The sequence below is a fragment of the Pseudophryne corroboree genome, chromosome 6 (assembly GCF_028390025.1).
Source record: "Pseudophryne corroboree isolate aPseCor3 chromosome 6, aPseCor3.hap2, whole genome shotgun sequence".
Classification (NCBI taxonomy): domain Eukaryota; kingdom Metazoa; phylum Chordata; class Amphibia; order Anura; family Myobatrachidae; genus Pseudophryne; species Pseudophryne corroboree.
The window spans coordinates 759423082-759437537 of record NC_086449.1 but is presented as its reverse complement, the minus strand read 5'-3'; positions in this window follow the sequence as shown (position 1 = coordinate 759437537).

Genomic DNA, 14456 nt, shown 5'->3' with positions numbered 1-14456 from the left:
TGGTCCATCAGGGGGGTTTCTGGGAACCCCCACCCCCACCCCCCTGTGTGCGCTACTGGCTCTATAGGACTAATTTAGTGAGGATTGCATTTGCTTAGCTACTCACAGCAGCTTTGGAAATGCAATCCTTAGCAATGCAAATGCAGGAGGATGTTCATCTGCGACAGCAGGCTGAGTAGCCTGAGCTTATTGCCGTCACTAGGCGGCTTGTGAGGTCAAGGAAACTGCATCTAGCGATGCAGTCCTTGGCCTCTCCACTCCTGGAAAATGCAACATGCCCCCATTTCCGGCAACGTCGGCCACCCCGCCCCCATTCCTCCCCTGAAAGCCTCTGCCTGTCAATCAGTAAGAGGCATTTGCATCCCTGAGATGCGATAGCAGGACAAGTTCTGCACATGGAAACTGCGCGTTGGATCACAATTGGGTTACTCCGCTGGGTTACTGCTGTCATCAATGTGTGTACCGCTGTTACTGCTGTTACCAATAAACCTGCAAGCGCTGCAAAAATCAATGGGAAAATGGTGCAGCAGTTTCCCGGTATTTCACACATGCTCAGTATCACTGGTAAAATGGCTACCGTGCCGTTTTCCCAGAAATCTAGAGAGGAGGGGGCCCAGATGCAGCCTGTACAAGGGCCTCCTCCTCTCTAGAAAGGCCCCTGTATATAAGATATTTAATGAGTGGCGGGGCAATAAAAATCCTGTGCTAAACTGAATTTTGAAATCTTAGGGTTTTAAGAGATGGAGGGGTGTAGCTGCCATCAGCTCCCGCAACAGTGCCCTGCCCATACCTCTGTCAGTGTGAAGCCCCCTTCCTATACTTACTCCCATGGCAGCATCTGATGCATTAGAAAAATGGTGTAGTCCAGTCTTTGCTTTCTCCTGAACCAGTGAACACTGTCAGATTATCTTTGATAAAAGTCAATAAAATATTAAAAACTATACACCTAGACAGCCAGTGACAGGATCATCCTTTGCCGCACTTGTCCCAACAGTGGCGCCTATAAAGTAATATACTTGAACCACAAGGGAGGCTGGGTGAGACCACCTTAAATGTGAAACTACTATTGTGTTGCTTGGAGCCTTCTTAGGATGCTCTGAGCTTCAGTACAGATCCCATGGAACTGTGATAGACATCACAATGGGGGTCATTCCAAGTTGTTCGCTCTTTGCCGATTTTTGCAACGGAGCGATTAAGGTGAAAATGCGCATGCGCATGGTACACAGTGCGCATGCACTAAGTAAATTAGCACAAAACTTAGATTTACTCACGCCCGAACGAAGAATTTTCATTGTTGAAGTGACCGGCGTGTGATTGACAGGAAGTGGGTGTTTCTGGGTGGAAACTGACCGTTTTCTGGGAGTGTGCGGAAAAATGCAGGCATGCCAGGGTAAAACGCAGGAGTGTCTGGTGAAATGGGGGAGTGGCTGGCCGAACACAGGGCGTGTTTGTGACGTCAAACCAGGAACGAAACGGGCTGAGCTGATCGCAGTGTAGGAGTAAGTCTCGAGCCACTCAGAAACTGCTAAGAATTTTCTATTCGCAATTCTGCTAATCTTTCGTTTGCAATTCTGCTAAGCTAAGATACACTCCCAGAGGGCGGTGGCCTAGCATGTGCAATGCTGCTAAAAGAAGCTAGCGAGCGAACAACTCGGAATGAGGGCCAATGTCTTTTCCATACAGTGCAGGAGTCGAGCGATAGAGCTAGGCGTGGGTTGCGGCAGTGGGGTGAGTGTGGACGGTTCTGCTCCCTGGGCATACCACAATGTGCAACAGCTACGGCTGCATCGCCCTGCTCCTGTTCAGGTCCACAAACGGATTCTTAAGAAGGCCTTCAAATATAACCAACCAGTCAAACTCTCATGAATAGACAACTACCTAATTCAAAAATGATAACACAATGCATGCTCTTGTTATTTATTACAGACCTCAAAAGTGAACCTTTAGAGTTATGTTCATGATGTTTACCATGACAACACAACATATTAGACTGGCGTTACCACTATTTAGGCTTACCATCTTATCCCTTTGAACCAGGGCACTCATGAATTACACAGGTTCTACGGCTGACTAAAACCAGGTGAAATGCGGGCTTTAAGTCAGTCAACCACAGAAACCTGTGTAATTTATGAGTGTCCTGGTTTAAAGGAATGGTATGGTAAGCCTACCACTAGGTAATCCCAAGTGCTTGCTTGATATGATACCTTAAAGCCCTGAGATTAGGTGGAAGTATATAGTAATAAAACCAGCTTTGACAAGCCATAAAAAAGTCCAATTACTTGATTATGACAATATACCCTCCATATATCCAGCAGATCACTAATCCTAACAGACTAGAAGAGCAGGAATGTAATTGTGTCAGTATATTTTTTTCTACTTTATAAAGCTGTCTTATTTTACACATTTGTCAATCTAAGTGTCATTTGTGTCCCTTCTGTCAAGTAAATGGCTGCAATATGCTTTCTAAATCAATACAATACATAAGCAGCGGATGGTTTCAAAAACAATTTGTATCGCAGTTGTAATAAGATGAGCTTTCTGAGGGGAATAATAATTGTATAGCGAATGGGAAGAAGAAGGAAACGGCTTGGAAAGAAATACAGCTGGACTGATTAAAGAGCGTTACAGATCAGAATTTAACCATTCTCACAGTAAAGAAAAAACAGGTTTTAGTGTCTTTAAATGATTTAGTTTTAAGCCACATCAGTGATTCATCATGGTATGGTCACCTTCATTTGTGGTTACAAAGGGCTCCATAGACACTAATGTTGTCATTTAGCCTGAACTGTATGCGATCAGGATTTGTGGGCAATAAAGGATTGTGAGGTGCTTGTTTCACATGGTTTTAACTTTGTACTATGTTTATAAAGACATCTGCCACCCAGGTAGAGAGGAGAAAGCTATTTATGAGATATACAAAATAATATTAATGAGGATGCAGCCTTGCAGTTTACTAAGAGCCAGTAGCACCACTGAGGTAAAAGAAATAATTGGAGCGGCACAGATCTTGGTCAAATGCAGCAATCACTTTCATCAGCATGTCCTAAGCCCATTCTAGGTACATACAATAAGTGGTAGCAGTAATGTTTGCCTAGGTAAAGCTACATGTAAGACTTTTGAATATCTCTAATATAGGAGTGGCAAAAGCATAAAGTGGATATCTATCCACTTTTTGTGTTCGTCTAAAATAAATTGTTTATAAAGAATTTAAATTTAATTAAAATGATTTATTCTTTAATTTACCACTTAACTGGCAATTTTTTCCACCAGAAAACCGCTCAGAAATTGTCATTTTTTTAAATTACTTAATAAAGTATTTTTAATAAAATCTAAAAATATTCAGTTTAAAAAAAATATTCAGGGGGTAGTTTGCACCCCCCGACCCTCCAACCCCCCCCCCCCGCGTCCATAGGACCCCATTACAAAATAAATTCTCCCCACCCCACTGTCAACAGGACCCCCACTGGTCTCAAACTCTTATAGTAGTAGCCCCATAGCTCCTTAGTAGCAAAAACCCTAAAAAATATGTTTTATAAACTACCCCACCACACCCGTTAAAAGCCCCCTTCCCCCTCCTACCCCAATACCCTATGACCAGGGTATTTTTTTTATCCCCCACCCCCACACTCCCCCTCCAAAATAATTTTTACTTTAGTAAATACCTGTCACACAAAATCGACTGAAAACTAAAAATTCAATTTTAGTGAATATACCCCCTGATGTCCTTTGGTGTCTTTAATATGAATTACAGTTATAATATATCATCATGATTGTGGGGAGGAATTATGCACTGTGAAAAATACACTGAGACTATTGTATACAGTACATGCATCAGTCAATTGTTCTGAAAAAAAGTATATTATTTATTAAATTAAATGTCTAATAAAACAGTAAGACAAAAACACCAAAAAATTATAACAAATGTAAATAAAAAAGCAAAAAAATTAAAATAAAAGTGAATTGGAATAAAATAACGTCACTATCAGGATGCACCGTGTTTTGCAGATCACTGTATGCTTCCTCAGGCAAGTTAACACATTTTCATGTTCTTTCAGCAACTGACAATTGGCTGAAGTCTCTTCCTCTCGTTACCTGGAAGTCCCCCCCCCCCCCCCCCCATTGTTTATGCTGTCATTGTATTATGGTGGTGGTGGTGGTGGTGGTAAGAATGGCTGTTGAGCTGAATTCTCATAATTTCCCAGTTGTGTACGCTTTCCCCATTGAGTTCATACAGGTTAATTATCCCAGGTGGGAAATTGACACCACCTGTTCAGGTGTTGAACGCCAGTATCTGAGTTTGAATGTGTGACTGTTTTGTCTTATCGGGGGTCATTCCGACCCGTTTGCACGCTGCGGTTCATCGCTGCGGTGTGAACGGGTCGGAACTTTGCATACACGGCGGCCGCATTGCGCAGGCGCGTCGATGTGGGCAGCGACGCTGTGTACCTAGAAAGCGGTCACAGCGGCGACCGCAAGAAGATTGACAGGAGGAAGGCGTTCCGAGGCGTCACCTCATCATTTTCTGGGCATGGAGATCCGAACGCAGGCGTGTCCAGGCGTTTGGAGGGTGGATGTCTGACGTCAATTCCGGGACCTTCATCGCTGGATCCATCGCACAGGGTAAGTAACTGCAGGGCTTGTCTTGTTTTACACAAAACTTTTTTAGCATAGCAGGGCTGCACCAGCGATCGTAGCCGTGCTATGCTAAAATACACTCCCCCATAGGCGGCGTCTAGTTGATCGCACGAGCAGCAAAAAGTTGCTACGTGCGATCAACTCAGAATGACCCCCATCATGTCTGTTTTCTTGTTGTGTGCATCCATACTAACATTAAACGATTAGAAGAATTTTTTATCACATTGTCAAATAAAATTTGTCAAATTGTAATTTGCAGCCAGCTTGTGTTGTCCTGTGTTTTTCTTTATTACATTTATAAATTATGTTGTCAATGTTATCTTCAAGGGGTATACAAGTAACTGTAAAATGTACAGAAATTCACAATGATGATGACTCACAATGACACTTTAGCAGTCATCCCCACCATTATCTATTCCTCCTTTTTATGCAGTTCTACGTGGGGTTAATGGAAGGTCGCTGCTGGACACTGTGTAAAATATACACTTTGGATGTGTGAAGCAGAGTTGGAAGTAAAGGAGTTGTACATTGTAAAAATTCACATATTCATCCATATGCTGAGCTACTGTATATGCATGTTCATCTGCATCTGTAGCATCACTAGTGTCTTATTTTAGGTTCAAAAGATATACCTCCAAAATTTTTATTTTTGCTTGCATCCATGTCTTTATGGGACACATTTGTGTAAAGAAGCCTCTGTTGATAAGTATAGTAGTTAAATGGTTTATCGCTAAGTGCCATCTCGTAACTCTTTGTAATTGTGCATGACTCTTCTGTCTAAATAACATCACATGTCTAAGTATATATTATTCACCAACCTAAAGGTCAGACTGTCTAGACTCCAGGTGCAGGACTTGTTCACATGCCTCTATAGAAGTATCTGCATGTGCACAAGTCTGTCATCGTGTTATTGGAGCACCACAGTGCTGTACAGCTGTACAATACTTAGCCCAGGAGAATGATAGCTTATCATAATAAAACCTACTCCAGTTTTGAATCTGGTTTGGAATCAACGTGTGGACTAAACTCCTTGATCACATCCGCTATGCACCTACCAACTTGTAGGCATCTGCCAATAGCCTCAGTGAACTTTGCATAAGTGAGAACACCCCATCACAATATCTATTCAGACCTATAGATGCAATCAAAATTCATATGTCTCGGCATCGCCAGAATTTGTGTATGTCTATTTTCTCAGCTTGCACAGCGCAAATTCATGTACAGTTGTGTCCTCATATACTGTGGCTTCAGTCGTACCAAACAGGCCATCTGGGCGCATCAGGTCCTGGGTGATTCAGCCACGTTGAGCATATTTCACTCTCGAAATGTGTGTCTTACTGTACTTGTATAAAAAAAAACTGGGAGTGACAAAATTGCTTTGCTAGATTACACTTACCAATTTGATGTGTGACATTTGTACATCTGTGTGTGAATGAGCCTGAATCTGTATATGAAGTGCTATGATGCAGTGGCTGCAGCTTTTTCTCACTCCACCCACCATTGTGCTTAATCTGAGACTTTGTACGTGTGTAAAACTAATTCCTGTGCAGTTAAAGTCACAGCCCATTGTCTCTAGTGAACTGTGAGTTGTGCTTAAAGAAACAGGCGGTATGCTACACTTTTCAGAACGCCACAATCGTGCCAGGTATCTTGAACCGTATGGTGTGTAGATGCTACTGTAGGTGCATGAAGAATTACACTCTGTATATTGCTGTGCATTCATCTTTGCATCAGCCTCTTTGTGCATTAAACCAATAGGCCCATGTTCTCCATTTTAATGCCTCCTCCATATCTTCTCACAAAATGGCTGCCTTTAATACATGGTCGAGTCACATTATTAAGACAACCAGTTAATAGCCAGAGAAACCACCGTGTGCAGCATGGACTGCAGCTAGATGAGCTGAATTGTCATTTTAGACACATGTCTGATAGGGAAGGCATTTGATATGCCGGCTGTCGGGATCCCGTTGCTCACCATACTGACGCCAGAATCCCGACAGCTGGCATACCGACAACAATTCTCCCTCTTGGGGTGTCCATGACACCCCTGGAGGGAGAATAAATAGCATGGCGCGTGTAGCACACCACCGTGCCGCAGCATGGCTTGCACAGCGAGCCCGCAAGGGGCTCTTTTGCGCTCACCCCACTGCCTGTATGCTGACGGTCGGGATCCCGGCACTGGTATGCTGGGCGTTGGGATCCCAAGCGCCTGCAAAACATACTACACCCGTCTTCTAGTCCCCAGGTTAATTTTAAGCGTGTTGGTCGGCCATCATGTACCTTTGTAGCCAATGTTCACCTCTCACATCAGTGGCACTTGGTGCCCTGGTGCCCAGCAGCTTCCACGTCAGTCATTCGCAATGGTGCCATTTGTCCAGTCACAATACACCTTCACCACAGGAGCGCGCAAATTATTCACAAACTGCGCGGTTCCTGATATACTGCCACCATTGGCCCAAAAGCCGCTAATCATCCCTTTTTGCAACTGGGATAAATCAGCTCTTTTACCCATGACAGCAACGTGTGATATGTCTGCAGACGGCCTATCGCACACCTTATATACCCACCAAGCCAGCGCACGGCTTGTGCCGTACTTCATGGGCTATGTGCTGCCATTGTGAAATGTAGGAGGTAGTCAAATAATGTGACTTGAGCGTGTATTTACTCTTAAATCTCAGCATTGTAAGCAACAATCAAATACAATAATGTAAAGACTTCACCAAGTCCGGACTGATACCTCTGATGAAACCGCCCCCTAAAGAGGCGGAGAAACGCGTCAGGTGACTGATCTTTGGACGTGGAACGCAGTTGGAACGCAAAAACCGGAAGCCGGAAGCACCGAACCCGGAAGCCGCGAACTGCGGCTAAGCACGGCGTCCTCTGCAATCCAGGGCTTGCTGCCCCACCACTCCATCAGACGGCCAAGCGGTGCAAGAAGGTACAAAAACACCAATACCTCTTGAAACAACACCCCAGCTTTGGGGAAACACCGAGCGATCTGTCTGAAATATGAGTGAGATTTAAATCCAGATACAACACAGACGCAGAACTGTTTGCAATATATGCCACTTAATATTGGATCCAACCAACCAGTCCGGACTTGGTGAAGTATTGAAAGCTATACATATAACGAACTGCCTATACTAATTTGGCACCAAGCCAAAATTGCATGCTAAATATTACTAATTACTAACAGCTGGCATTCATGTACTAACTCTATTAATCACCAGCTTACCTGCAGGACTGTCAGCAAGTCTTGAGTATTGGGACATTAGTTCTCTCTGAATGTTTTAATAATGGGATAAATGTTTTATTATGATACACATGAGATATAGAAACCAGGAGTTATATTAATAATAAAAATATCTTTATATTTTATAAAACCAGCAGTTGTCGGTAATTGTATTTTTCAGAGCGCCCACATTATTGTATTTGTTTGTTGTTTCTAGTTTAGGGGATATCCAGATCCCCATTTGTGGGCAGCTAGAGAAATAGAACGTTATTACTTGGTAGAAACTAAATTATATTAATTATTTAATTTTATTAATAGCGCCCACTATCTTCTGTATATTTCTTTGTAAGCAACAATGCATTATAGAAATCCTCAGTTTTTTTTCCCCTATCTCCCCATCTGGGTCACCACAATTTGTTTTATTCTTGGCAACTTCCAATATGTCTTTATCTACACGTACTTTGCCGGAGATTATCTTTCCTTCCTCTTCATTATATGAAAAGATTTCAATCCGCTGTCATTTTAACATTTGTATTGCTCACTGATAACTCTTACATATTATGGAGACTGTTATGGTGTGTTATGTTCATAACTGATAATACAGCGCTTACAATTTTCTACTACAGCAGAACGGTTTGTTCTTGTTTGCCCTGAGAGAATTGTGCTACATATATTTTTTTATTAGGATTTTTTTTCTAAATGCAAATAATGCTATTGAAGGATGTTCTTACACACTAGTGCAGTAACAGATGGATAATTAAATTGAGCAATTAGAAATGCAGTTTGACTATTGATTTTGAAAAATGCAAAAAAGAAAGAAAAACTTGAACATAGTGCAAGAAAAATACAACTTAATGGAAAAAATAGAAACAAAATTGGAATAAATGGTGTTTGACCTTTTCCCGATTGCGGGCCTGATTCAGAGATGTACGCAAACGCATCCGCAGCTGCAAATGTGTGCTCAGTGCCTGTGCGAAAATATATAAAGGCTCCCTGGATTTGTATTGAGATGATCTCCGGCGGCTTTGCGAGTCCTAGTGGCTGCGTACTAAAACATGTTGGTCCTAGATCAGTCAGTTATTAAACGTTTGCGTAGCCAAACAGTGGCGCACCCAGGGGGGGTTTCCGAGTACCCAGAAACCCCCCTCCACTAAAAAAAAAATATATATATATATTTTTTTTTTTTTTTAGCTGCATGAGTATTATTAATGACTGTCTAGCGTCCTCTGCAGCCTGCTGTCTTCCTGGTGGCACTTGTAAGTGCAATAAAAGTTTACTTTATTTTAATTATAGTACATATATATCCATGTGCATACATATATACACATGTATATACATACATACATATAAACACACACACATATGATATATATATATATACATGTGTATATATATGCGTACTGTATGTGTGTGTACATATATATATATATATATATGTATGCATGTTTAATATGCTATGTATATGTGTATATGTATGTGTCTGTATGTATATATATATATATATATATATATATATGTGTAGATATATGTATATATATATATATATATATATACACACACACAGACACACTAGTTTTACGGACCCAGCATATACTGGGTCACCTCAGTCCCCACCCCCGTGATTGGCTCCGCCCAGTTCTGGAAACCCCCCCATGCAAATCCTGCGTTTGCCACTGCCAAACGGTCACACAGCATGGAAAAAAGGTGCCAGAGCCATTGCATATGAGATCACAGTCACAGGCTGAGACTTGCCCCGGAAAATGGTTGCGATACGTCTGTGATTTTGCCGCCACTTCCCGTAAGCACCACCAAACGGTCTCTGACTGTCAGTCACTTTGTGAACAAATCCTCTCTGTGAGAGTCATTGCAAGACCGTCACAGCACATGCACAATGTGACTTATGGGTCTATGGACTAAGCCTTTGAGAAAGATAAAGTGGACGAAGATAAAGTACCAGCCAATCAGTTCCTAACTGTAATTTTTCAAACGCAGCCTGTAACATGGAGTTAGGAGCTAGTTCGTTGGTACTATTTCTCCGTCCACTTTATCTCTCTCCAAGGCTTAGTAAATAGACACCTCAGATGTGCAGGGTATAGCAATAATCTAGGTTATAAGTTATAACCTGATAAAATATGTCTGTGACACTGCACTGTGACTAGACAGTCCACTACTCTACAATAAAGTAAAGTGACAGATATGTCCTCATACATCTTTGCTGCAGTCATGCCAAATAGCCCCTCTTGGCACGCCATGTCCAGCTAACGCTGGGTATTTTATTTGCTGAAAATGCCTCCTAGTCACAATGCTAGGATGCACCAGGAGACTTTATTGATTCATTTGTTATGTGACACTTGCACACTTGTGTGCGACTGAGTCTCTGAATCTGCATACAAAGTGCTCTCATGGAAGTCAAGTTCTTTTGTGCTTCATATGCAGACTCAGTGGCACAAAGATATACAAGTGTCACATATTAAAGAAATCAGCACAGTCTCCTGGTGCATCCTAGTCGCATTGTGTTGCAAAAGAGACACCTGATGTTAGCAAAGTTGCAGGGGACCTGCCAGCTCACTCCTGCCAAGCATTTCCTGCTGTGTTTGTATTGGGGCTAGATGTATGTATACAGTGTTCCAGGACTGTCCTGATAATTGTCTCATCTTCAACCAATACAATAGATAATTAACCATTTATTCACACAGTGGGTCATATTATAATGTATTATCGGGCAGTACGGATGGTGTAATGGTTAGCATTACTGCCTCACAGCACTGAGGTCATGGGTTCAATTCCCACCATGGCCTTAAGTGTGTAGCGTTTGTATAGTCTCCCTGTGCTTGCGTGGGTTTCCTCCGGGTAATCCGGTTTCCTCCCACAGTATACTGGTAGGTTAATTGGCCCCTGACAAAAATCAGGTGTATAGGGCAGACTAGATGGACCAAGTGGTTCTTATCTGCCATTAAATTCTATGTTGCTAATGAAAGAAAATGACACAACGAGAGTGATCATGTATAAATCTATTTATTAATGGTATCATAAAACATACAACTACTGTCCTGGATAAACAAACATTACATCATAAATTGTTTTCGCTTTGCCCTTTTCAAAAATAAGGTTATCTCGCTGGATTCATTGTTATGTCTGCATACCTGCATCTCGTAGGCAGGTTTGGTATGGGATGCCGGCAGTCGCATGACTGACACCGGCATCCTGACATTGAGAATACTGACAGGGGACATTGACACTAACCCACCTGGGGTGGCAGCTAGGGCTAAGACTCTGGAGGTGGTGGCTAGGGCTAACACTTGGGGGGGAGTGGCTGTGGCTATCCCATCTCTGGTGCCTCAACCTACCCCCCCTCCCCCGGGACCAACCTTGACAGTGACCAAGATACTTACCACTATGTTGGCTGTTTGTGTTCTGGCACAGGGATTCCGAGTTTTGTCGGGATTCTGGCGTCGGTCACGCATTCCTCGTAGGCTATTACTTAATATCCTAGGACCCCATTGTATAATTTAGAAGAAAATAGAATACCTGGGGGCAGATGTATTAATTCTGGACAAGTGATAAAGTGGAAGGTGATTACGCACCAGCCAATCAGCTCCTAACTGTCAAGTTACAGGCTAGGTTTGAAAAATGACAGCTGATTGGCTGGTGCGTTATCACCTTTGACTTTATCACTTCTCCAGGCTTAATACTTCTGCCCCCTGGTCTTTGCAAACAATTGCTTGAGGCAGATTTATCACAGTGCAAAAGAGACCCATAGCCGGCGAGTTGTTGCCAGCAATTAATTTTTGTTTTCACTTCACCCTTTACATGAAAAAGTTACTGCTGGTGATAAACAAACCATCGGTAAGAGGGGCAGAGTGATGAATATGAATGAAGGAAATTAAACCTCCTCAGCCTTGACCTTAGTTACATAAGATTTGGGGAATTTAGGACTAATAATTTGTTATATTATGTCCTATGGGCAGGGCCTGATCAACCAATAGGCTGGGTCCTGGGGGGGAGCAGTGGGTGCGGACGTCACGTGCGTCATGATGCCACGCACCGTACCTGCCCGCGCTCCCATAGCCGCTGCAGCCTATGCCGTACCTGCCCGTGTCTTTCCACTGCCCCATCCCCTTTACTTGTCCTCCTCCCCCCAACCGTCCTATCTCTCTACCTCTCTTCTTCCTCTGACCCATCTCTCCTTGTCCCTCCAGTGACACCCCCCTCCCCGGCTCAGAGCTCCCTCAGCCTCACACGGCTAAGAGCCTGTAATTACTAAGCTATTTAGGGAGAGAATGGGCTGCTCCAGCGAATCCCGTGGCTTTTCCTGATGCAGCTGCAGTACAGGGATGTCTGCTTCTCACCTTCTCTCTCTGCACATGTTATATCTGCCCCACCTGCAGTGCACATCATGGTTTTGAAAATCAGAGGAAGATTTTGCTTTTGCGATCAACCTTGAATTAGTCCCTGAGTGGTTTTAGGGCTAAGTTATGTCTCTTTGTCATAAGAAAATGTACCCATCCTCCTGCCTCTTTGCTGTGTGTGTTGTGTTGCGTGTGGTCCTTGTTGATGGCAGTAAAGCCCTTTAAACAATAAGCAGTTTGGTGCTAGACTGGGTAGAGTGAATTTACCTATAGTTTAAAAAAAATACAGTTCCCTTGCACAAGTAATGGAGCATCCAATATAGAAACCACCAAGGTAAATTGGTCGTTGGGTCGACACAATTTAGGTCGACAGTCATTAGGTCGACCATTATTGGTCAACATGCAATAGGTCGACAGGGTCACTAGGTTGACATGGTCATTAGGTCGACATGTACTAGGTCGACAGGTCAAAAGGTCAACATTAGTTTTTTTTCCTTTTTTTGTTGTTTTCTTCGTAAGACGGGGAACCCCAATTAGTGCATTGTGCCCCCTGACATGGCTCGCTTGGCTCGCAAAAAGCAAAACCTTCCTCTAATGGGCAAAACCATGTGCACTGTAGGTGGAGCAGATGTAACATGTGCAGAGAGAGTTAGATTTGGGTGGGTTATATTCTTTCTGTGCAGGGTAAATACTGGCTGGGGATAAATACTGGCTGCTTCATTGTTACACTGCAATTTAGATTTCAGTTTGAACACACCCCACCCAAATCTCTCTCTACACATGTTACATCTGTCCCCCCTGCAGTGCACATTGGGGCTAATTCAGACCTGATCGCTGCTGTGTGTTTTCGCCCAGCGGGCAATCAGGTCTGAACTGTGCATGCTATCGGCATCTCAGCCCAGCGATTGCCTCTGCCTGATTTACTCTGCCTGAGTAAATGATCGTAGATGTGGTAAATTTAGCACATCTACGATCAACTCTGAATTAGAATCAAATAAAGGAGCCAACTGCCAGTGAGTCAGTTTGGGATGACAGTTGGTGTGGCTTCCCTATTTGAATTTTGGGCTGTGCTGCAGCCCCACCTCTGGAGCCGACACTGATCACTTCCCAAATTTATTTTACAAATAAACATTTAGGGGTAAATTTACTAAAGCTTCTAAAACAGAATTGGTGATGTTACCCATAGTAATAACCCATCAGATGCTGTCTATAATTTTCTAAAAGGCAATAGAGAAATGATAGAGAGCATCGGATTGGTTGCTACGGGCAACATCACTGATGATCTGTTTTAGAATCTTTAGTAAATTTACCCCTCACTCTGATAAACTTCAGTTTGTAAGAAGTCAGGAAAATATACATTTCAATATAAATTTAAATTTTTGTGTTCTCTTCTAATGGTATGTGTGGGATGTATGACTGCTGAATATGTTTCATTTTAGTCTTTCAAACACTGTCAAGGATGTTCAGCAATTATATTACAGGTGGCCCCTGACTCAATAAGCATTTGTAACACTGAATCTCCAATTCTGAGCTAAAATTTTCCAGCATGAAATATGTCAAGAGCAAATATGTATTCATCGTCTGATAAATTGCCTGTCATCTTTGTTTTCATTTAATTAGCATTAGCTCTAGCTTTTACCAGCAGAAATGTCTGAGATCTTTGAAATTTTAAGTCCCTGTTTTTAAAACAACCGCAATGTCTACTACTGAGGTGTGCCAAGTATTGAATGTCCAACATGCTGTCTTAAGTAACCAAGGCCCGGACTTGTGAGCAGGCAACATAATGCCAGAACTAGGGTGCCAGGAACGGAGCACTGGCACTCAGAAAATGCATGCAATAGCTGTTTGGTCTTCTTTCATTTTTCTGTTTGCAAGTTTCCATTCAGCCTGGTGTGTGTGCGTGCGTGTGTGTGTGTGTGTGTGTGTGTGTGTGTGTGTGTGTGTGTGTGTGTTGACAGCCATGCTGGGCCCAGGTACTAGGGAGGGAGACGTGGCTAATGCAAGGAGGTGTTGCCAGCCGCCCTCCCTGGATAATATTAAAATTGTTTCTGTGTGGCCATGAAGCACGGGGGAAGGGGAAGTGGGGTGCCTGAGGGAACTAAAGGGAGGTGATGGCTGCCGCCGGCCATGTGCTGTGTGCTGTGCTGGTGTGCTGGGGAGAGAGGCTGCTGCAGCAGTAGTTAGTCCTTTTTCCCCCTGCACCCAAGTGGCCACACGCTATCTACAATGGGGAAGGGGGG